This window comes from Colius striatus, chromosome 2 (assembly GCF_028858725.1).
Source record: "Colius striatus isolate bColStr4 chromosome 2, bColStr4.1.hap1, whole genome shotgun sequence".
Taxonomy (NCBI): domain Eukaryota; kingdom Metazoa; phylum Chordata; class Aves; order Coliiformes; family Coliidae; genus Colius; species Colius striatus.
Window position 1 is genome coordinate 73,203,550 of NC_084760.1, and position 26,414 is coordinate 73,229,963.

At 36.4% G+C, this 26,414-nt stretch overlaps 1 protein-coding gene and 1 long non-coding RNA gene across 6 annotated transcripts in view; both read right to left on the reverse strand.

Moving 5' to 3' along the window:
- AKT3 (AKT serine/threonine kinase 3) overlaps positions 1–26,414 on the reverse strand; it is a 160,807-nt gene that overhangs the window by 120,903 nt on the left and 13,490 nt on the right. The window lies entirely within an intron of this gene.
- LOC133624987 (uncharacterized) lies at positions 7,894–12,413 on the reverse strand. Its single transcript, XR_009818268.1, has 3 exons — positions 11,923–12,413; positions 11,122–11,178; positions 7,894–10,069 (listed from the first exon to the last, which is right to left on the reverse strand). It is a non-coding gene; the product is annotated as an uncharacterized LOC133624987 (long non-coding RNA).

Genomic DNA, 26,414 nt, shown 5'->3' on the forward strand with positions numbered 1-26,414 from the left:
CATATGAAAGATGTTCCAGTGCTCTGGCCATCTTGGTGGCTCTCCAACAGTTTCCTGTCTCTCAAGCTGAGGAGCCCAGAACTAAACACAGGACTCCAGATGAGGCCTCATCAGGGCAGAGGAGAGGTGGAGGAGAACCTCCCTTGACCTGCCAGAAACAATCTTGATGCATCCCAGAATGCCACTGGCTACCTTGGCCATGAGGGCAGACAAGTAGTTAACTGTCCACAATACCAAAGGCCAAACTAACTGGACCATTGCAGGCAGTGTTTCAGTATAAGCAGAGTACTAATTCTTAAAAAGTGTTCATCCTATGCATTGCACTTGGAAATAAGTCTTTCAAATTTAAAAAAAAAAAAAAAGACTGGGATTATAATCATGCACCTCTGCATATTTGCACTTATAAACTGAGTTCACAATTTTTTTCTAATAACCAGTCTCCAAACACTTCAGTACAGGTATAGACAGGAAGGTTGCCTCCCTGTTCTCAATGGACAGATGTTGATTCACATCTCATTCTAGGAACATTCTAAAACAGCAGATGACACCTCTCTCTGATAGAAATCATACCTACCTTGAAAAGAAATACTTGCGCAGACATGTTTTATGTCCTTAAAGTATTTTGAAGGTAACACAGAAATAGTTGTTACAATTTTAAAAAAAATACTTTAATAAACTTATTTTTAAATCAGAATTTTGTGTGTTAAGAATATTTATCTTCTAAAACTTCATTTTAATGTTTTCCATTCCCATCTAGTTCCCTTTTCTTGAGGTCAGCCACACAAACAAGTGCAACAAAACCCAAAGAAAATCAACTGTGATTCACACTGCTGTAAGTTGCACACAAGCCATTTGTTTCAAATGGTAGCACTTTTTTTTTTCCAGTATTTTCAAGCAATGATCCTGATACTTCAGAATCAGTAATCTTAAGACAACTATTAATAAATACTTTCCAGTTTTCTGGTAGATTAAGATTTTTTTCATATTAGTCACTTTAATTAGTCAGTTTAATATTTCTTAATGAATACATTAAAATATGTTTTCTATTAAGATACAGAATACATTTTTCTATTACATGCAAATCCCTCAAAGTCTTCACATGATCTTGGATTTTATTAAAAAAAAAAAACAAACAAACAAAATCAATACCAAGAGTTCCTTCACTACAAATGACAACAAATTCACCTCTCTTGCCCATAGGTCACAAGACCCATGTGCCAGTGTGAACTTATCTGAAAGTAACATGTCAATCCATCCTAACAAACATTTTCAAGAAACACTTTTCACCTCACACTGGAAACCAAGATCCCTAAGCACAAAGACTAGTAGAAGTTTTCCATGTGTCTTTCAATCTTAATCTACAGAATACCAGAAAACAACACAAGATACCATGCCATTATCAGCATAGCAAAAGGATAACTACAAAGGGAAGAAACAAACTCAAGAACATTTAACCTGCTCAAGAAATCCTGAGCACTTTATGCATAATTCTGTACAGCTATTCCCCTTTTACACAGGGATGCCACCATTATTCCAGTGTCTCTGAACACAGCACCGTAACTCCTAACAGATCACTGAGAAGAGAAAATTCCACTTTGCTTGAAGGCCAGGTGAACATGGGTATTACCAGGAGTTTTGTAAAAGACAACCAAGAGTTCTCCTGGGAGCAGAGACAAAATGACGTTTCACCAAAAAGTTTCTGAAACTGCCACGGTTAAACTCTCCAGATGTAATTTCTTTTGTAGCAATCAGACTTTACTTGTTATTTCATATCCTAATCAAAACAACACAGACAAAAATAATTTGCTTACTGACGACACTTTTTTTCTTAAAAACTATCTTTTTCATGCTCTTCCTCTCCCACTTTCGTTGAACTGAAATAGGAACTGACATCAGAAAGCAGCTGTGCAGCACACATCCCGCCACAGCACCACAACTGCACGAGAGCCTTCCAGTCTCCCTCTGAAAAGCGGAAACCTAATTAGGATGCTTAAGATAGCTTTATGGATGCTGCAAATGATAAGTAACTAACCCAAACACATAAGCTATTACAAATGAAATAGATAATTTTTTAATCTTTTTCATCTAAAAATGGTGTTCCTACATATTGCAGAGAAAACAATTGATGTCACTTGAAAAAAAACGCTTGCTTTTCTATTTTGCACCTGCACTCTTCTACTGTGAAAGTGTGGTTCAAATCAAGATTTTTTTTTATCACCAGTTCTCAAAGTGGGTGGAATTAGAGTAACTATATTTCTGGAAAAGAGATCACTAAAATACTGTGAGATTGCTTTGCAGATTTAAGTAAGCAATAAAACATTTTCACATTTTCAAGAATATTTTAGGACTTTGTCTGTATTCCATGAGTTTGTAATTATGTGAAAAGTGGAATTAAAGATACTTCTCCATTTTTAACATTAAAAAATGCATATAAATATTCACATTACTTTGTAATTTTGTAACCTACATAATTCCATATTGTCTGAAGACAGGCACTGACTCCTTAATTTAGGCACTTCAATACTGAGAAGCATTACAAGGTGTAACTATCATAGGCTTCACAAAAATGAATACACCCAGCGGAGGAGCAGTATCTTCAGAAAACCTGTGAGACCTACCCTTACAGATGTAAAATTGTGTTATTGATGTTTCAACATCCTGGTGACTAGAGAAACAGGAGAAAGAGACAGAGAACACAAAATGTACTACTGAATAAAGATTTTACTAATTCAGGCAGAATAACAGCAGAAGACTGGTTATAACTATAGATAGGCTGGATCCATCACATTTATTTTAAAGGTCTCTGATCAGCCACCAGCACAGGTCATCCCAGCAGAGTTCAAGCAAAATTTTCATATATAATAATAATATGAATTTCTAAAGGTGCTCTCAGGTATATAAACATAATTCCTGTCCAGTCTTAGAAGCCTCATTTCAATGTCTGAAACCTGATAATGAACTTCTTAAATGTATTCTCTAGCAATTTTTTATTATTACAGACATATTAAATACTTAATAGTTATATTCAGTTTCCCTTACACCTCCCTTAATGCAATGCAAGTCACAATTTGTGCTTCTGACGTGAACTGAAGTGATTTTACTCATGGGTCTTTATTCAGGTCCTTCCCAGCCATCTCAGATATCGGTGGCTGGAATTCTAAACATTACCTCCTGTAACTATCACCACAGTTCTGTCAGGTTTGAAATAGGTCTTCCACATTTGATGGCAACAAAGCAATGAGTCAAGGCACAACAGTAAAATTAAAATATTTCTCTGTACAAGGACCATATTCATTGTCCAGACATTTGTACCAAACCACAAAGGATCTTTGGCATTTGATAAAAGAAGTATATCTTTTAAAAAAATAATTCACTTTCCAGTTTGTAATTTGTGCAAGAGTACTAATTCACCAACACATCCCTCACATTCCATTTAGCAATACCAAACTTATACAAGAGAATGACAAAATGCAGCTTTTCCCATGGGTATGTTTTCTGAAGAAATTGCATTTATCAAAACAAGTCTAAAAGCAGAAAAGGCAAAATTTGCTACCACAAAGTTGAAGTGAATTAGGCTAGGATTCATAATTGGTCCAGTATGACCATCTTACACTACTGCAGTGATGTTTTAAGTATCAATGCACTTATGTATCACAGAAAAAATCTACAATGTTAAACTGCAAGAAAAGATAATTCAAGTAATACTCAAGGTAGGGGTTTTTCATTCAAAGAAGTTATTTATGCAATGTACAGTCAAAGCACACATTAAATACATGTATCTGTGTCATTATATAGATTGCTGAAAATAATGTCAGCTGGGTCCCTAATACTCATATCCAGTATTTTCTAAATTAATATTTTTTAAAGTTTTTTTTAAATTTTAAAATATAGTATGACCAAGTATGGCAGCCAAGTTTCTTCTATTCCCGTGTTTCACGCTTCTTGGAGAAGGGACTTCACAATTCAGAAGTAGATTTCAGAAAGCTGATTCACACTCCAAAAAACATTTGACTCATTTGGAAAAGCAGAGTTTAGCTGATTATGGAGTCCTTATTGTGTCTGGCACCACAAACAAAGCATCCAACTACAACCATAGGTAAGAATAAAACAGACAAAATTTTTTAGGCTACTTGCAGCAACTGAAAACAGAATTCTAAGCATTTAAGAGCTGTAAGAACAAAGAATTGAAAAGGAATTGACTATTTTACACAGAACAAATGAAATAAAAATCACTGCTGGCTAGCTTTCTCAAAATTCAAAAAAGGAAATTAAAAAAGAAATAAAAGGGAGAAATAATGATCAATTGTTGGAAAAATAGCTTTAATGACCACTTGTAGCACCACATTAAAACACTAAATTTGCTTAATAAGTAGGCAATGTGAGTCTAAAACTACAAAAAAGGAGTGTGAAATGCCATGCTACACAAAAACTGTATTGGAAGAAGACAGAGTGAACTGAATTTCAGTAGAATTCTACATGAGGATGTACAGTAACTTCCCAAGACAAGTATAACAAACTTCGTATCTCCACATATGATGGTGATCAAGGAAAGCTGGAGGCTGGGAGAAGGAGGATCAAGAAGGGGAATCAGAACAAATACCTATCAGAAACTGTTTACTGCTGCCTACATATTCCTAGGTACCCATATGGTACCCTAATGGGTAGCTATGATCAACAAATTAAAACTGACCAGCCTATCTGCAAGTTTTGGACCATCTCCTATCTCCAATTGGAAAAGGAATGTTAGTGGGACAGGCCCTCTCTGCTGGGGAGGTTGGAATCCCAAACATTTCTATAGATACCCAAAAGATGAAGTCGTGAACTTAATAGCAAAATTACTGCTGTATGGGAAAAACTGTCTCTTTAAAAAAAAATAAAAATAAAATGTAAAGTATCCACATTAAAGTTTCATCTGCTGTGCAAATTCCTGTTAATGTGGCTGTCTTTCCACTACAGGAAACTCCCACCTTTTACTAGGGCAGAATCTGGAGGAATCCATCGTCACCAAGGGATTCATTCAGTGTTGTAAGAAGATTATTTCCTCTTCAATGGCCTCAGGTACTATGGGTTATCCGTCACTGGCTGTTAAATAGAGCAAGGTGAACTATTATGCTATAGAAGCAGTCACGTGTGACAGGTCTGCTAGGAATTACCTTGCTTGAGCTCTAAAATATGAGGTGTCAAAGAGAGATGTCAGTAAGAAGACTGCCTGCAAACTTCCCAGAAAAGGGAGGTGTATCCACTATACATTCAGGTTACATGCAGGAAACTGGTATCACACTAACATGGAACATGAACATACTGGGTGCTCCCTACTCTATTTGATTAGGTACAAGAGAAAAGGAAGGAGAGAAACACTTCAGAAGCTTATTTGCTGTATAACCACATTTACAATCTGGTGGTACAAAAAGAACAGCCAAGAAGATCAGAGCACAAGAAAGGCTCTCCCAGATCATCAGTTCCCGTCCCAGTATCTCAGTGCAGAGCCTTTTTTTGCAAATAAATGGGGAGCAGGGGTCACACATCCCAAAAAACTACACAAACGCACACACGCCCTCCCTCATAAAATAGGAAGACAAAAATTAGCACTAGCACAAACCTGAAAGGAAAACTCTCAAATATAAGTAAATGCATTGAAATAATACCTCACCTAAGTATGGTCTTTCAAAGAGATTTTTAGTAAGCCTTACAACAATGTATGAATCTATTAAAGATACCTGATAGTAGGGGTCATAAGTAAAGACTGTCTAATCTTTCATAAAAACAAGAACTCTATGGTGATCATTGGTCAAAGACTTTACATAACATTTCTTTGCCACTTCTGACAATTCAGAATATCACTATATTTATTTTCCTCAGGTGAAATTAGTATGCTTTATATAAACAAACAGAAATTGATTTTTTTCCAAACATCACAAAAATATACTACTTTGATTTTAAAAGGTCATCTTTCTTTAGAAAAGACTAAAGATTACTGAAACATTCCAAACAGAAACAAAAGAGTAAAAAAACCTCACAAAGTTAAACACTATTTCCAACTCTCTTTATAATACATTAAAACAAACAAAAAAATCCTTAGCAACAAAAGACAGTGACAAATTTAACTGTAATAGGATGTGTTAAAAAAAGATAAGATTATAATAACACTACCACCGTTGATGGAAATCAACAGAATAAAAGAAGTATTTCAGTATTATTCATTCAGTTTCCGAAAATAAACAAAATCTTCTGTATCTCTGAAGTCATTAAAGTCAATGTATTAAAAGTTAACCTAACTAATCTTGCCTCTGATTTTTTTTCACCTAAAATTTTAAATGATGGAAAGAAAAATAATTCTCCACTTCTTATTTCTTAGAATTCTGGTTTTACTGATCAATGAGTTGAATATCACAGACACACTGAAGAGATCATTTATTTGGACATAATGAAAAAAGCTCTCTCTAGCATAAACAAAAAATAAAAAATGCCAAAGAACAGACAAGTACATCTCAAAATAAGAAAAAAACAACTTTTGAGTTAGGATGTTTTTAGCAAATTAGTTACAAAACAATAAAGAGGAAGACAAATATTCCAAAAGGTAAAAAAATATAATCCAATTACAAATCAGTCATGTATGGAGACACCCAGAAAGCAAGAGTTCTTTAGAAAACTAGACCAGGATTTAGAAATTTGATTGTCTTAGAAAAAAATCTGAGAAGAACAAACAGTGCAGTGATGTTATGAAAGAGATAAATATCCTAAGAGATAATATAATTAAGCTACATATTAACAAATATTTTTCATGTAAACTAAGAGGAAAAACTAAACCAAGAATTTATTCCTATCTATTAGGCAAAGACAGACGTTCTGAAATATCACCACTCATAAATTTTTTGCACTAGCAAATTAATTTTTTTTTTAAAAAGCTACACTGAGAAAAGTCCTGAGAGAACAAGAAGACTAAAGTTTTTTCTTTCTTTATAAGAAAATACTGAGTTTTAAGTACAGTTAAAATAACTGGCTAGGCTTAGCCTAGAACAGAGAAAATGGTAGGGAATAAGAGGGAGGCGGAACATAATAATCTTAAAATGTGTGAGTCTTACAAGGAGGACAGTGATTAATTCTGCTTCACATCTACAGATGGCAGTACAAAAACTAATCAGCAGGGAAATTTAGATTATACATTGTCAGAAAGTTGCTTCCAATAAAGTTTGTTAAGTTGCAGAACAACTTTGTGTTGGAAGGTTGTGGAAGGTTGCTGGAGCTTTCAAGAACACCCCAAACACTGTGTAAGGACTTTCTTTGGTTCTGACTCAGTATCAAATAGACAACTAACACTCAAGATCTCTTCCAACTCTACATTTTGAAGTTCAAAAAAAAAAGTATTGATACATAAGGTAAATTGGCAGTCTTCTTAGAAACACAGGCCAACATTTAACCAGTTAAGTAGTTATTTTGGTAGGTAATTTGCAGCATAGGAACAGCTTTACTAGTTTACCCAGCTTAGTGAGCTTAATGAGGAAGCAATATACTTTTCCATTTTCTTATTAAGATTCACATACCTGCACTGCAACTAAATTGCAACTGTCCATTTGTTCAATAAACATTTTTTATACAGAGAAAGCATTCTTTCATCATCATCATAAGTACAAACATGACAATAGCCATGGATAACCTTGAAACATTATAAAATTAAAGTTTATATAGATTTTAAGAAAAATAGGTTTGAAGGGCAATTTCTGTTTTTTTTTTTTAATTGGACATGAGTTACACTCCTTATTACACTCAGTTTTACTGAGGAAAATATGGAACACCTCTCATTCCACCTGGGTCTTCAACTAGACCAAGTGGACTTGTTCACAAAGGAAGAGCACAAGTCTCCTCCAGCCTGGTAACAGCAACAGATATGGGAAGCTACCAATTCTCTCTGAATCTTAATCAGAATGCTAAACTGAATTTATAAGGTAACTTTAACTGTATATCTCACCTTCCAACCCAGTGCTTTAGTTCTCCAGCTTGGGAACGAGTCACCTCTCTCCTATTTGCCTGTTACTGCCCAACACTGTTATTTGTGTTCACTTTAACTACAGGTAACAGTTTGTTGTGGTTTGGCCCAGCTAGCACAGCAGCAGCACGACAGTCTCTTGCTCGGTGCCCCCATTCACCTCCACCCTTGTTAGGATGGTGGAGGCCCTAGTGAAATGGGAGTAAAAAGGTAAGCAAGTTTGTTATGGATTGAGAAAAGGGCAGGGAGGGCTCACTGCCAATTATGGTTCCGGCAAAACAGACTCCAGTACTCGACTTAGAGAGGACAGTAGGAAAGTTTATTCTACAAGAAACAGAATGGAATAAAAGCAAAAAGGGAGTAGGATGAGTATGAGTAGAAAAATACAGCCAGCACTTTAAGATCTCCCTCCCCCATCCCTCCTTTCTTCCCGGGCCCAGCTCATTGCTCCTGATATCTCTACCTCCTCCCACCTCAACGGCTCAGGGGGGCAGGGAGTGGGGGATGTGGTCAGTCTCTCACAGATGGGCTCTGCCGCTTCTGTCTTCTCAGATGAGGATGACTCCTGGCATTCTTCCCCTGCTCCAACACGGGGTTCCTCCCCTGGAACACAGTCCTTAATGAACTTCTCTGGTGTGGGTTGTTCCCAACAGCTGTGGCTTCTGCCAATACCCCTCACACGGGATGCAGTCCTTGGTGAATATCTCTGGCGTGGATTCTTCACCATGGTTGCAGTTTCTACAGTTAAAAGGTCCCTCTCTCGGGACAAGGCCTCTTCTGGGCATAAGTTTAATGAACTGCTTTGTCGTCGGTTCCTCCCCACAGTTACAGCTTCTGTGGATATTGGGTCCCTCCCATGGGACACGGCCTCCTTCAGCCATAGTCACTGTCCCTGGCTCGGGGCCTTTAATTAAGTGAATCGCTGCCCCTGGTCTGGGGCCAGCTTTAGCAAAATGAGTCTCTACCGCTGATGCAGGGTCTTTAAAGAAATGAAAATAAATCTCAGCTTCACCAATAAAATGCAGGGGAGTCTCTGCTCCAGCACACCTCCTCCTCTCTTTCATCACTGACCTTGGAGTCCGCATGGTTGTTTCTCTCACTGTTCCTACTCCTTGCACCACCACCAGCCAGAAGAAGAAGAAGGGGCAGAAGAAGGAAAGAAGATGGAGGAAGAAACCTCCCCTTTCCACTTCTTCTTAAAAAGTGATCATGGAGGCGTCTAATTGGCTCAGCCCCAGAAGTGGGTGTGGCTCAGAGCTGGGGAGAGTTGCGAGCAACTTCTTACAGAAGCCATCTTTACAGCCCCTTCCTCCTTACTAGAAAAGGCTGTCATGTCAAACCATGACACAGTTTCTGGGAAGAAGGAGTGACTACATTCAGCAGTACACCCAAAAAAAGAGTGGAAGGAAATATCAACGTTCCTTCACAGGCAATTTCCAAAATATCTCAAACTAGATAGGAAATTAATAAAGTTGAGTCAGGGACAAGGACAAAGCAATGCAGGTGTGCTGACCCTACACAGCAGAAAGAAGTGGATTTAAATACTCCAATTTTATTACAGAACTAATTTAGTCAAAAGTCTGGTAAGAAACTCAAAAGAACTGTACTCTGGGTACCCACACGTTCTCATCTGTGCAAACCAGATTTCTGTAGCAGAGAACCACTCATTCAAGACCATCAACCTGGCAAACCCTTTTAGTCCCAACTGCTACCGAAGGGTCTAGTCTGATTTTGACTCTGCATCAAAATGGAAGAGACGAAGTCTTCCTTCAGTCTTTGGCAAAAATCCACTGAGGGTCTTCCTTCATCATATTGGTGATCCTCTGTGTGGACAGCTTGCCTCTCTGAGAGATCAAGATCCAACTAAATTAATATTTTGTAGTATGTTGTTTATAAACTCTGCAAAGAAAATGCAGGGAAAATTTCACAATTTCCATAAACAATCACTTCCTCGATAACCAGAATTCAATAGTTTTAAATGAAGATTTATACAATGTTTTCTTTTTGCTCCTACTTTGTTTAATGCAATCCAACAGAAAACTTTAAAACAGTCTTTCTTTAAGGTGTCTTTTCAATCCTTTGCTCCTGAAAAACAGTACGTTGATATTTTTAATTATCATCCTATAATTGTTCTCTTCAAACAAATCTTGAACAATACAAAACTACTCCTGTCAATTCACTGACAACAGGTTAAAGCATGTAGTAATCCTGTATTTTTAGCTCTTGAGTATTTTTTATTGTTACATACTGTTCAGCAAAAATCTCTAGTAGTGAGCACAGCACAATTAAGTTTTGAAACAGTAGTAGCATACCATCCAATGTTTTTTTATTTCTTTTATTTCCAGAGACATAACTTTTAAGCATGCCTGCGGAACTACTGAAAGTACTTTATTACAAACTGATCGCAAAAAATTTCAGTTGCCATGCACACAAAAGAGCAAACAGTCATGGAAACAGAAAAAATTACATTCAGGGCTATGTGGGGTTTATTTTTCCGTGTAACATAACCAAAAGCTGCTCTGAGTTTGCCAGAAAAGACAGCCTCTGATAAACTATATTTAAACAAAGTTTTACCTACAATCCTAACCAGATCTAATTACACAATAAATTAGAAGTACAATCTGTTAAAGTAGAAAGCTGTGACCACTAGGCTCTGAAGGGCAGGCAATATCTAGATGTCTTACCACCAATGCACAGGAGGAAGGCATCTAAACTGTGTTTCTATCAACAATAAATGGGTAAAGGCGATAAAAACATCTATAAATATTTTACAAGAAAAGTAAAACCAAATTCTGTTTTCTGAATAGTGAGCCTCTTTAAGTGCAGCTGAATTGCATTTGCAAGCTTTTCTCACATTTATGAGGCATTAAGAAATATTCCACATACTGTAAGTGGAAGCCAACATAAAAGTTGCAGCTAACAATACACCTTTTGGGTATTTATTGCCTAAACTCCTTACCCTGCTAAGTGGAACTAGCAGTCTTAATTTACTAATTATACTCATCAAATGCATCTAGAAGGTGAACAGATTGTTGTAACTTCTCAAAAGAAGCATTCATACCCCCATGTTAGTTGAGCGTAAGTGAGATGAATCAACGAGAGAAAAAAATAAAAATTAAAAAAATCAGGCAACTCACATTTAAAAAAGAAAAGCCATATCTCACACACACTTGCTTGAGAGTGTCTCTAGGTTACTGGAAGAAAGAACATACACACACACACACAAAAAAGAACACAAAACAATGCTATTTACCAAGTCTAAGACATTGCTGAATACTTACTTTGGACAAATTTAGTTCAAGTTGTTATACTTTAATAAAATATTTTGTACAGCACAAGATCAAGAGATTGGTTGAGGAAACAGATTTGAAAGCTTACATTTCAACTAGAAGTATTTCATGAAATTCAAATTCTGCTAAGCTGTTTCTAAGATAAATCTTTCTAAAACTATGGCAAGTTGAAAGACAGCATAGTACTGCTAGTTCAGAAACTCCAGAATTCCTGCAAAGTGACATTAAGTAGAAAAACACCAAGTGTTCTCAGGAAATCTAGAATACTGTCATTAATTGTAGGTTGCTTGGGTAAAATAATTTTGAAATTTTATCCAAGTAATCCTGAATACTATATTACAGATTAAGCCAATTGATGGGAATGTATTTGAAGATTTAACCTACACAATATTATTTTTTTTTCTAAAGAAATTATATGCAAATTCAAAAATCAATGAAAATACACGACAACTAAATACTATACTTAATCTGTACTTCTTAATTCTGACCTTCCATTTTTAATTATCCCTTGCAATCTGCAGTCTTAACAGAAAACAACGCAGAATATACCCTCAGTTTACATACCCTGGGGTGGCCGGGGGAAAGCCTAAAAACTCTGAGCCACTCCTTGTGCAGCCAGTGCAATTTCTCACAAGTTTTTCTTTTTACCTTCAGCATTGTTCAATGGAGAGACTTCAGTTGGTGCTTTTTGTGTGTTCCTCCAGCTGCCCAGTGGCATGCTTTCCATGACAGATGCTCTGGCTTGATTCTTAACATATGTTCCAGATGATAATTCCATCTTCTTTTCTGGATAACTTTAGAGCCAAGGGGTTTTTGAGCTGTCTAATGAATCTTGGCATCTGTTATAAATTCATTCCATTTAATACATAGTATTTTTCTAAGGCATTTGCTTTCAAAGGCATTTAGATGTCTGTACCTTTGTTGGATTTCCAGCTTTCATATCCATATGTTGAGATGGAAAGTAATATCTGAGTTGAAGTTTCACACCCTGGTCTTTAAAACATGGATTTTTATGACCATATCTTATTTAGTTGGTAAATGAAACTATTGCTTTGCCAATTTGTAATGCTGGCTTCTTACTGAAATACCAAGATGACAGGCACCTAACTACCGAGACATATACATTTACTTTCTTCTTGTATTCCTCTCCTTTCCGACGTACCATTTGAGCTGGGAGTTCCAGTAATTAATTACAGTTGTCAAGATTTTTTTTCCCCTTATAATTACATAATAGCATTGTAAACCAACAAACAAATAAAAGGTAAGACTTTTCATTTAACTTCATCTTCCAGTTACTGAGGGACAAGGACATGTTGCAGAATCTCAGAAGTTCCTGTAATTACCACAGAATTTTTCTTTGTTCTGGAAACTTCTTATTATTTCTTAAGTAATTAAAGATTATCAGTTTCTCCAATGTTCAGTATTTTCTTTTTCTGAAACCCTATGCTCACATTAAACTTTCCCTATGTTTTTCTTCTTTGATGCGACTTTGAAATGTCCATTCTCTGTACCCTTCCCATTTTAGCAATCACTTACTACCTTCAACAAGCCCACCAGCTCCTTAAAACCATGCAAAAAACAGCATCATTTACCAGCAACTCTTCAAACACGACCATAGAACCATGGCCTAAGGGAAAGGTGTAACAAAACACGGCAAACTTTTATGCTGGGAATAACCACTAGCAGTTAAAGTATCAACCAAAAGGAAAATATCTGCAAAGCACTCTAATTCTTCTATTTTTATCATTTCAAATCAGGAACAGGATCTTGACCTATAGCAGAAGCTGAAACCATCACTATATGTTTCCCTTTCAGAAATGAAAGTGCTCTTCAGCACCGCATGAATATAAAAAGCTATTTCCTTGCAGACTATCCTTACAACAGGCTTTGACAAAGTTCTCCTGATATTTACTGCTCTCAGTACCTGGTCTGTATCACAAGTTCCATAGTAACTCACACCATTCCCAAGTAAAAAGGCACATCAATGCAGTTGAAATTGAAAAAAAAAAATCACCTTTTTTCTCACAATGAGGACTTAAGGAAATTGACACCTTTACTTGCTTTGTGAGTCCTGTCTTTCCAATTCTAAGATTCTGTAAGGCTTTATGTAAAGTAAAAACGTTTGTATTTAAGATGCTGCATTTTTAAACACCAATCACTCCCTATATGGTATGTACTATATAGCATTTAATAATGTGTTCTTCAAGCATTGGTTAAGTGATGAGGTATTAAATTTCTTGGTAGAGAGTAATTGTTAATTCCTCTATTTAGTGCAAAGATTATAATGTTAATTCATTGATTCACTTCTTGGTTGATGTATTAAAACATGCACATTTTAAGTGAAGAAATACAGATTTTCAAGGAACTCTGAAAAACATATATTTGGAGCATTTTTAGATATGCCAGTTGGCAAAAGACAGAGATTGTGGTAAGTCACCCTTTTTATACACTGTGCATCTAATCAGTATAAAACTCTCTACACCACAGCTACAAATACATTGACATCAACAATCTACCAACCAGAGTTTTTAGGGAATAGAACAGATTGCAAGAAAGAAATGGCTATTAATATGCCAAAGGTCTAGTGCAGGGTCATATTTACTACAAAAATACAAACACCTATTGTGAGACAATTTACCAGGAACAATGATTTGACTGAACATGAAGACCTATGACTTTCTACCCAGCAAAATTCACTTTATTTTATTTTTCTAAGGAAGGATCACACTATAGACAACCAGATAGTGGTGCTTTTGCTTTTGCTATTTCCTCTCAATAAACAGAGGGTTTTTTCTCACCCTTATTTTACCCAGCTCCAAAGTAACAACTCACTATCTCTTTTACAGGAAAACTCATTATAAGAAACCAACACACAAATTCAGGTTATGTGTCTTTATTTAAGAATTAGTTACTGAAGTATGTTCCTCAAAACCACTCAAAATACCTATTAATATCAGATTTTTTTAGACTATGACCTTGTATGAGTAAGTCAAGCTTTTATTATGGAATATATATGTATTTAATTTCATTTATATGTTTTTACATTTATATTATTTTATATTTAAACCCTCATTACCAATACACTTAACATTTGTGACATTATCTATTAACACTGATACTTGGTAGGCTGGCTCAAAATGGCTCAAAAGAAACATCCCCTCACTTAGACTTACAGGTAATTATGTTTTACACTGCTATTATATACCAAAATAAAGCACTATTACCGTAACTGTTTCCCTAACTCTCTCTTTGTAGACTAAGTAATATCTACAGCTATCTTCTCAGGAGAGAGTGCAGGGGAACACAAGGGACCCCTAAAAAAAAGTCGTTTTGTTTGGTTTGGTTTTGGGGAGATTTGTTTCACTGGGTTGTTATTTTTATTAGTAGAAAGAGCTAGCATTATGGTTGTGGCAATTAGGAAACTAGAAGGTGTTTGTATGTGCCTGGAGAATATGACACTCATTCACCAGGAAATTCTTCTATCTGATCTACTATCAGCATGGTTGTCCACATTGCTGCACGTAACAGCAATTCACTATCTCCTTTAGAGCAAGGATGGTTGGATCAAAGAACGGAAAAGTCCAACAGTTCTACATAAGCCTCTTTTTGCCAACAGTTCCATATAATATCCTATGCACATGGTGTAAATTAAATGTGTAGGATCTTGGCTGTGATTGAAAATTATCCAAAGGGATCACAAAGATTCATTTCAAAGATTCACTGTGCAAGCTTGAAATCATAAAGACCAAGATTCGTCTCCAAATTCTGGTATATAACCAAACAAATTCAGAAGTAAGCTTACAAAGAATGAATTTCAGCCAAAATCTACTTTTACAGGAACTCTAAGAAGTGTAGAAGAAACTCTATAGAAACTCTAATGCAGAAACTCTATGGAAAACTTACAAGGCTTAAAAATTAACATTATCTGAAGTTTCACTGATTTCCCGTCAACACAGTTGATGAGTCTGAACTCTGAGAACTGTAAGTATAATTGTAATCTTGATAAATTCTCAGAAACAATAACTCACTAGCCTCAGAAGGGTATCTGCCTGTCATAAGCTCTGGTGGGGTTTTTTGTGTTAAAATACTCTTTTTGAACAGCTTTTAAAGCTGCAAGCCCAAAAGGATTACAAAGCTACTGTATCATTTGGATTAAGGAACCACCTAATGTTTCAGATATTAGCCGAGACACTATCATGTTAAAAATTCTTTTGTTTAAAAGAAAAACACACAAGAATAGGAACTGGCTAACCTCCTGGTGGCATTTTTTAATTCAATCACATTTAGGACTATCACAGAGAGCCCTTTTCTAAATACCAGCCACCCTATAATACAAACTAGATGTGCTGCAGTCTGGTTGCAGTGATAACCTAAGATTTAGGTGCAGTTCTATAACTGATTTATTCAGTTATAAGTGCAGTTCTATAACTGATAGACTGCCACTGGAAGAGAGTTGTCCTGCCCCTCCACACTGCTGCTCGTGCATTCCCATGTACTTCGGTCCTACTGTTTGTGCAGCTACACAGTGAGTCAGGTCAGGGAAATTATCTGTCTCAAAAAGTGATCTAGGAAAGTAAAAATACACTTATTTTCAAGCAGATAGGTTTCCTGTTATGATTCACCACATCGCTATTATGAGCACAAGTGCCAATACAACTGAGCAAGACGAGGACATGACACTTCCCCCATTTCAGCAACAGCTTCTACTAAACACGAGTTTCAAGTAAACATGGAACTGCATGTATCAAGGGCAAATTCACAAGCTCCTAATTAACATACAGTAGTTGCTGCTGTTTCTCAAGATAAGAATAAACTTATTCACAAAAGTTTCTAATGCATTAATCAGAATACATAAAATGGCATATTATAAAAACCAGCACAGCTCTAAACAAATGAGTGAATTCTAGCTTTAAAGCAATCAATGCTGTATGAAAGCACAATATTTTCTAAGTATTTTCACATGTCTAGAAGTTATACCACTAATCCATCTACACAGTTTCATCAGGTTGAAAGAGTGGAAGCATAGCTAGAGATGTTGTCATTTTCCTGTGGATTACTCCCTGAGTGACTGTTATTCAGAGGTTTCCTCCAGTCTCTCTGGAAGACATCTAGCAAGAAAGCTAACGTTAACAATTGATAAAAGGGCAACCGTTTTTTTGCATCTTGTTAACAATTTCTCCATTTGTACACTCTAACAGATTTCACCTCTTCCTCCACAACATGTCAGGAGTATAAACAAAATGCAAAATCCACTGTTTCTCTACCAGGATTAATTTCAACTCCTATTAGACTCATTCTACTTCTTATATAAACAATTTTTACATTTTTAAAATCATGAACATTGGAAGGTAAGGCACTCTGAAGTTTCACAAAGATGAACAAACATTTGGGAAGCCTCTGAGCTGATGTAGCAGTGCTACTCCTATGTTATCTGAGGGAAATTGACTTGGACAAATTCAGGGTAAAATCCACGACACTGAGTGCCAAATTTAAGATACTGTTCGCCCAATTCTTTACATAATTCAGCATCTTACATATCTTTCTTCATAACAAACATGGCTGCCCATGAGTTTATCACAACTCAAAGCACAGAGCACTTGTATAAAGTGGCAATCAGATCTCTCCCTAGTGGTGTGGTTGTCATTATCTAGGCCTAGTTAGCAGGTATCTGTGGAGACTGTTCTGGTTTCAGTAACTTCCTCAGCTTGACGATATTTATAAAAGACCAGTCGGAAGTCATCCTCAGTAAACTTTTAACACTTCAGCTGTTCAAACATGAATAACTGAGGATGTTTCAGGTTGGAATTTCAATGTAAAAATGGTAACAACAACTAATGAAACTGGGAAATTTCTACTTTTACATAGTGTTCTGGTTTAGCAAGGAGCAGCTTTTGGCTTAGTAACAGGGGGAGCGGTTGCAGTGAAGACCCGGTAAAGAGTTTGCGGACTCTCCCCTGGCTCCTGGGTTCACACCCACCTCCGGCCCAGCTGGGCCAATCTGGCACCTCTGCCATCACTATTTAGGGGATGGGAATTTGGAATGCAAGGCAGGAGGTGTAAGAGTGATACAAGATGGAGGCGACCACGTGGACCCTTCAGCCAGAGAAGGAGGAAGGAAGGAGAAGCAATAGACCAGAGACTCCTCTGCAAGCCGTGGCGACAATGCAAGCTGTGCCCCTGCAACCTATGGAGATCCGTGGCAGGACTGAGAGCCACCAGCAGCTCCATGTGAGTGAGCCCGGACGGGCGAGGGACTGTGTGGGAAGACGGCCATGGCCCAGGCCGTGCTGGAGGGCCTGCACGTCCCAGAGCAGCCCCACACGAGAGGCAGAGAGGAGCTGCAGCCTTTGGAATAAGTGCGCGTCGGAGCAGCCCGTGCAGGTCTGCCATGAGTGTGAGTTACCCCATGGACTTGCAGGGAGGACTGGCGTGAAGTTCACCCTTCCTGAGGAGGGACAAACGGCAGAAGCTATCAGGAACAGACTAACTGCACCCCCACTGCCTGCCCCCCCGAATCGTTCAGGGGGGGCAGGGTAAAAACCCCAGGATCAGGGCTCTGAGCCCGGGAAGAGGGGAGGTGTGGCAAGAAGGTGTTCTTAAAAAGGCTGGTTGGACTCTTCATTGATGTATTACTCTGTGTTGTTTCATTTTGGTTATGTTTTGGGTTTTTGGGGGTTTGTTTTAGTTGATGTTGCATTAAATTGTTTCTCTGTTTTCTTCCTCAAACCGAGTAGCCTGGTCTGTTTTGTCCTGATCCTTAAGCGGCAATTAAGCTCTCCCTGCCCTTGAGCAATTCTCAGCCTCTTCAGTACTCGAGGCTAATCATGGTCTTTGTTCCCTGATGGGCCTAAACCACGACACATAGTTAATATGCTACCATATTGTATTAAATAGTTTGGGGAAGACTACCCCAAAGGTGAGAGAGGGAAAGTGTACTTCTGAATCTGCCTTGAAAAAGGAACATGTTTTCTTATAAATGTGCTGGCATCTGATACATTCATTTCCAATCTTCCTATCAGTTTTAAGAAAGTACTCTGTAAGACAGGAAACTATAAATTCAGAATTTATGGTAAACAAAAGGTCAGTTGCAACAATCTGATTGTAAAGAAATACAGTTAGATTATAAAAAATGAGCAAATGCTGCCCTGATTTGAAAGGGAAGTAATCAATAATACACAGAGATGGTATACATAGAGATGGTATGAAAGAGAACTGGAAAAAAATGAGACTCCAGGTACACCTACATTATAGATAAGGAGCATACATCTGGAGACTATCTCCCAATTATCAACTATTGCAAGCTTTGGCTTACCCTGTGACCACATCTCTTACATTCCCACTGCCAAGAGGCTCTCAGTCCACAGGAACAGACATGACAGCATGTCCAAAGCAAAGCTCTGGAAACATGACTAGACAGTATGAACACCAAAATCTAAGCACCTCTTAACACATTCACTCCCATTGTGCTATATTATGTGCTAATGGAGACCTACCCTGAGATTCAGGAAACCCTCCCAGCACAAGTCAAGGTCTGTGCTGTTGGAACTGAACAATATGTTTTGCCTACAGTTTAGGAAAAATCAAACTCCCCTCAATAAGTTGAAGGTTGAATAAATTCCAGGCACTACCTCTACCTTCTTTCCATGTTTTGGTGGGAAAAAAATCTCTCATTCTATCAAGATTGTAGAGATGTTCATGAAAACAGAAGGCATCCAAGACAGCACTCCAGTAGTTACAAAACCTTTCCTTGTCTTCTGTCTTCTATTCATTCCTTAAATCATAACTAGCTTGATCTCTTCCAAAGCCTATTTTTCAATATCTCAATTTGCAGTCTCAATTGCCTCTTTGATATTCGTATCCTAAAACTTTGACTTCTCAGTCCAGTCTTAAAACTCCTTCATGACCTAGCTTCAAGTCACAACTGTTGACCTTATTAATGTTTTCGACAATTACAGCAAGGGTAGTATAAAAGAAATGCGTCCCAGAGAGGTATAAGCTGATTGACCTAGCTGATGTAAGAACACGTACATAGACTGCCTTTGAAATAAAAGAAAGCATAAAGACTTGGGAGATTTGTTGGACTAGTATGTAGGTATATTGAGGGAAGATGATTTTTAATGAGATATCAAAAGCCCTGGCATTGCAAGCCAGTTATCCTTACAATAACATTTTCTATGTGAAAGTGATAGGCACAAATGAATTTAAGATAATAGATTACAGTACGCCAAAGGTAGTACACAGAGTGACTAAGTTGGAAGTAAAAATAAAAAGCAGGACTTTTATTAAACACAAAGCACATATTTGGAAAACAGTTCCTCAAAGTCTTTCCCAACACCATAGTCTTGACATCTGCTGGTCATGCAGTACTGCCAGGCCAGAAAGGTTGCAAGCAAGAAAAAAGACAATAAATTAACATCTCTGCTTCCCTAATCCCTGAAACAGAGAATAGTAAGCTTGCTTCTTTAAATGTATTGTCCTCATGGGTAAGAAACTGGTATGAATAAGAGAAACAGGTATGAATGGTGAAAACATTCAAAATACATGCAATAAGGCAGCATTCATAGGAAGTAGCACAGGCGTACAAAAATATGTAACAGCAGTGTGTCCAGAATACTCAAGAAGCCCATTACCTACGTGTTTTCCTGTGTAACAAATGACTTGTGTTTGTCAGGAACAGTAAAAGCCCTTTTCTACCATGAAATGCAAAGAGATGTGAAAGCCCAAGGTGATAAGCACCAGAAACATGCCTTACAAGCTATTGAAAGGATGATAACAAAAAAGGATTATGTTTAGGTATTGAAATTATTCAACTTCTTTGAAAAAAATCTGAAAAAAATCAACAGTATTAAGGTCAAACATGTTGATACGCCCCTAAATGTTCCACATTAATAATATCCTATTCATACACAGGATAACACCTTCCTCCCTTTTAATATATTACTGCATCTCCTATCTAACATAATCATGGTAGACACTAATACATTTAATCAAAGAACATGCATGGAATTTTAGCTACTATCATCTACAATACAGCTCCATCTAGAAAAGTGTCATTTTTACCAATCAGAATCACAACCATACAACCATTTAAAAACTGGGAACAGGTCTATTACAGATACATTGAAACAACAATTTTTTAAAAATTTAAAATTCATTAACCATGCACAGTTATTTAAATTGACATTCAGCAAAGGTATTGCTTAGAAAATTCTTGAGAATTTTTAAAATAGTTTGCATTTCAGGCTTCGGTTACTATATTAAACTACCTTTACCTACAGAAACTGGTAATAATCCAAGGTGGATTGCTGCAAAATAAAATTTGCCAATTTACTGTCTGAAATGTACCTGGAATAAACAGTTATTTGGCAAAGAATATCCCATACTTACCCTAACTATGTAAAGTTTAAGATTTTCACATGGTTCTGACCTTCCTTCAATAACAATTCAGGTTAAAAAGGTTATAATTATTCCAAAAAGAAGAGCTTGACACTCAGCTACAAAGTGAATGGGAAAAAGGAAGGACATAGAGGGCTCTTCTCTCCCAGTGGGGTAGCTACAGGAAAGAAAACTCTGAATACACCTATCTCTGCTCAGCATGTGTGGAAGCAAAAGACAAAATAGTGTGTGAGATTTCCATCAGCAAGCAACTTTACACATTTTCTTAATTCCAGTTCTACAGAGAGTACATTACATACAAATCTCAAACTATTTGAGAACTTAAAAAAACCCCAAATATATAGTTTAGCTACATGGATGTATCAGCGTTTGCATAAGAGAACTTGCATTGTTGTCTCCCTCTCTTTGCTCCTCATGGAGCTGTCTCTTTTATATTCACATATGTTACTGGAATTTTATAGTAATTCCTATTTCCTAGCAATTAGATAGAATTAGAGTAGAAAGATTATAAGAAAAGCTTATTTAGTTTCAAGTGGTTCATCCATGAAGACTTTACCTTAAACTACTATTTGCCAAAACAATTAGAAAAAAAAAGTTTACATTCCTTCTACTTTATGTAGCAGATGTTCAAGATAATCTATTTAAATTTGTCTTTGTTAGAGGTATGTTAAACTACTCAGATAATTCAGACAATCTGCAAACAAGAATTCTGACAGGTCGTGAATAACACTCAATTAGTACCATAACTTCTGAGATTAATTTTTCAATCAAGGCATTCCTGCCTCCACCCAAAAAACAACTCGCAAATCAAACAATAAATTCAAGCATATCACATGATCTCATCTCCAGTGTGTATTTCCAAAATTAACATCTGTTTAGTCTTAGTTCAACTGTAAAACTCAATGTCCACTGAATTAATTACTTATCCCTTTTTCTGGATTTAGAGGGGGGAAGAAGGGAAGACATGTTACTTTAAGACTGTAAATAATTTGTACTGAAAACAATTGTATTTGGAGCAATAGATTTATTCCACTATATTATTTATTCTTCTTGATAGTAGATGCAACAACAATAAATATTTTCCACATGGTTACTTCTTAAAACGCCATGATAACCTGCATCATGTCCCAAACTACAGAAAGTAAATCAGATCAGCAGTTGAGTGAATCTCATCTTAGTAAATCAAACACATCTTATTCTATAAACTCTATGAGTTTAGAAATACTGACACTACTTAGGGTAATTCAATTTGAGACACTAAGAAGTTACGAAAGGCTGTATTTAAAGATAATACAAATGGTATTACAGTATTCCAGTGATACACTGTATACAGGACAATCTCATTACAAGAAAGCTTTGTAGCATTTGTTTTTTACCACCATCTCATTACATCAATTTTTTTATTACTGTTAAGCCACAGCAATTTTATACTTCAGTTCTCTCTCTAAAAAATGGTATACTAGTACTTCTGCACTTCAAGTAAGTGTTGTGAGATAAAACGAGGACATAAAAAATTGTGAGATTATATTAAAATCACCTCCATAAGCAAGTCAGATACATTATCTATTCAATATAATTTGGGTAAAAATAAAACATGTAGTCCACGTAAAGACTGCCACGACAAAGACCAATATCTAACCTAATACAATGAATGCAGAAGCCCAGACAGAGGTATGGTAATTGGACTATGACAACAGAAGCACCGACTTAAACTGACAACATTTTGCTTTGTCTTTAAATAACGATTTAGCTACCTTGTTATGCAATACACATAAAGTATATTCTCCCTAAATAAATTAAAAAAAAAAAAAAAACCTCTTTCAGTTCAAGAAAAAGTTACTTCACATGTTAGCATTTAAAACTAGGTCTTGTAGAAAGTTAGCATCTGTGTCAATTTTCCCCTTGTCCCAAATGATCTTTTAATAACATGGTAACAAAGACTCTTAAACCTTTTCATATGTTTAAACTAATTGAAATCTTGTGCATAGGTTATATATAAAGAAATTAGGTTGCAATTAAGCATAGTTATTAATGATTCTTAAATCTAATTGTTGTGACTATTATAGAATACAGACAAGGTCAACTCTGCAACTTGGGAAACTTAAGCTTTGAAGAAAAAAATACCACCTGAATTACATGCATAAATTCCAATTTCGTAATGATATAGTTCTAATCATACTAAGCATCTTAATCCTTTTAAAAAACAGCTGTTTCCAAACTGATAAACTAAAAAAAAAATCCCCTTCTGCAAAACATCAAATTTAATTTAGTAAATACCATAAACATAAGTAAAATTAAAAACACTAACTCTTGCAATAATTTTTTTTTTAAACTGCGAAATGTTGTGCTTATAAGGAAATGTAAAAGTAATTTCAAGAATTACTGCAGAGTCCTTACACTAACTGCATAATTGTCAAATAAGTGTTTTAACTTCTGCATATCAGCAGCAAGATTTGAATCATTGTATTTCATATTTTTTTTAATGTCACTTCCTTTTCACTTCTATGCATTAGAAAGAAAAGTATTGGTGTCATCTAAAAAGAAAACTCATACGGGAAGATCACATATCTCCAGGAATCTGGCTACAGGAAAAAATGGAAAACAGAAAAGAAGAAACAAAAATTATCCTCTCTGAAACAAAACATACTGAGACAGTGAATTGCAAAAATATCTTTGTAGCATTGCAGGGACACCAGGCTGTGAGATGCTTGGTTCCCACCACTAGATCTGAGAAAGTAAGTCACAGACAACCATAAGACCATCCAAAATACACTCCCACTCCTCTCTCGCCTCAGCAGAGACTCCAAGAAAACTACTCCATTGACTCTCCACTTGTACAAGTTGTGATATCTCAAGGAGTACATCTGTATTAGTACTTTAGTTCAGATAAGGAAAGTACTTTTGCAACAAATCTTCTTATTACCCTAGTTAATACACTTTCATTTGCTGCATGAAGCAGTCCTGGAGTGCAGAAAACTGGTTCCTTTCAGAGGCACCTAATGACTACAAGATGTAGTGCAGGAGCACTACCACTGCAAAAGAGGCATAGGAACAGACAGGAACCAGACCAAAGTAACACCCACTTCCCTGTGCAAATGCATCGAGTGTGGATATGTATCAGGTCCTCATCACCAATTATTTCATTCTCTGAATCCTCTCTCACTGGACTGTATTACTTGCTCAGGCAGGTCCAACCACCACACTTAAGGGTCTCCTTTCACCTGTGAGATGGGATCTGACTGCACCTGAGGTTCACTGAGCTTCTCAAGCTCTGCATCCTCTGTGTTTTGTGTCTTGTACCGCCCAAAGTTCTCATCAGAGCCTGTCATCTCTGCCCATTTGCCTACTCTTCCTCAGTATTATCTACTCTCACCATACTGAAATTTCTTCCCCTAAAGACTACTCAAAGCCTGAGTATGATAATTCTTAATTAAATAAACTTAATCCTGGCATTTCTTAAATTTGAGTTCTGTCTGATTTTAAAATAGTAATGCTTTAATGGATTCATCATTTGAGCATACACAGAAAAGTGTCACATAACATCAACTCTTCAGTGCTTAATAGCTGGGTTAAAAGTTTACAAATACAGCATGGATATAGACAATAAAGCAAACATTTTTGCAGTGTATTTCACAGCCATTAAGAATTGTAACTCAGTGCCATAACAGACTCTGTCTTTCCCAGCCTCTATCAGAGTCACAACTCAGAGAGAGATCCACAGCTCAGCTTTTAGTCATCTCTTTTCATTCCTACAATCAGTTCATTTAACCCACCTTTGTAATGGCCTATCTCACTAGCCCACTGCTCAAAGCTTCTTTATCCTATTACTTTCATACTCCTTGACTGGGCTGCAAATCACAGAGAAAGACCTATTTTGTTGTTTTCCTTGTATCACAAACCTTCCTGATTGCTGAGGGAACAATTTTTAAGTTCCCTGGGCTATACCCACATGACCAAGTAATTTCACAAAATATAAGCAGATCAGTCAATTGAAGCAGCTGGTGCCCAGCCCCCTACATTTCCAGCATGTAGGGTTTACAAGTTTTATTTGAAGTTAAATTCAGTCTAGAGTCTCAGACTGAACATTGCATCACACATGTGGTTCAGTGCTGTCCAAGGGACCAATCACTGGGGCTGGAGTTCTCTCAACGTCTACCTGGAGAAGAGATCCCAAGCTCAGCTTCCTCCAGGATGAATCTGGTTTACACCTAGCAAAATTACTCTGTGAACTGAGCCAATGTGTGTCAAGTGGGGATGATCAGAAAAGTAATTTTAAAACATGTATAAGAGCTTGTGGAAGCAGGACAGTTTTACCCAAGTCTACAATGCTTCTTGGTACAAATAGAGAATATTTAGCTGCCAAAAATAAGAAGTGTCTACTGAGCATATTCCAACTTTCAGAATTCAGATTATAGTTGGAAGCTTTTTCTTAGCAACAATTAAAAGAGGGCTTAATACCTTCAATTCTATTTCTCCAGAGTAAGGCCATGGTAGAGGTTGTCATTACATGATATGTATAACCATTAATTCAATGGTTACAATGCCATTACAAATTTGCCATTACAATGGTTACAATGCTATTATAAATTTGTAAATGCTCACAAATTCTTGACATTGGAAAACACCACTGCACTTTTCCTTTTGTTTTCAGAAACGAACAAAATGGGTGCTTTTATCCATCAGCAACGAGAATAATCCAGACACAAGAAATCAGGGAAAGTATTAGACCTAATTAAAAAAAGAAATTGCACTTAAAACCTGCACAGTTACCTATAGCAAAAATGAAAAACCAAGCACACATTCACTCAAAGTTATTTAAAATATAAACGTGTAATGACATGCATTTTTCCTTACTTAGAAAATAATTATTAACAAAACTGACACCAAAATATCAACTCAGTAGGCTTTTCTTCAAGTAATAGATAGTTAAACAGCATGAAGAGGAAAACCTTTATTTTACATTTCAGTTTTTCAAATATTCAGTAAGACATCGGGTTTCATTGTACATTGTTCTTTTTTGGATCTCTGTGATTAATAGATGCATATCCAGCACTCATAGCATTGATATCAGAATGAAGGATATTAAATGAAACAACTGATGTAATGTAAAAGAAAATTATTTGGATCACCCTGATCATTTTCCAATACATTTCATAGAAATATATATTAAATAATCAAAAAATGAAATCAGATACACAAGTTAAATTGTGTATGTTAAATGAAATTAGACTCACACAGTTCCCACAAGGCAGGAAGGAAAAATAATTCAAAAATTTTAAATAGTTCCTGTCACGTAAAATTTGGTTTGTTACAAATACAACTATATATTCCAAAATAGGAAGCAGGCCTTAAGCTTCACACAGTTTAGCTCATTTTCATCTACAATACCCACAATGCATCTTGAAATACAATTAATGCAAGAATAATAATAATGAACTTTTTCTCTCATTCTCTTGGCTTCTTTGACATTTATATCAGTTTGCAATAACAAAGCTAATAATGATCTTTGTCTTCACACACTGCTATTGAAATAAAGCATTTCTTTGTAAATTAAAGGGTAATTTTGTTCCCACTATTCCAGTGTAAATCTTTCTGGGCTAGAATCAGAGAAGCTCATGGCATAAATCACCCTATAATCCAGACCACCTTCTCTCTGCAAGAGATATGATGTTCTTTTGGAAATAATTATGTGTGCAACCAAAAACCAAAGCAAAGCAGCATGAAACACTGAAGATTTCATCAAA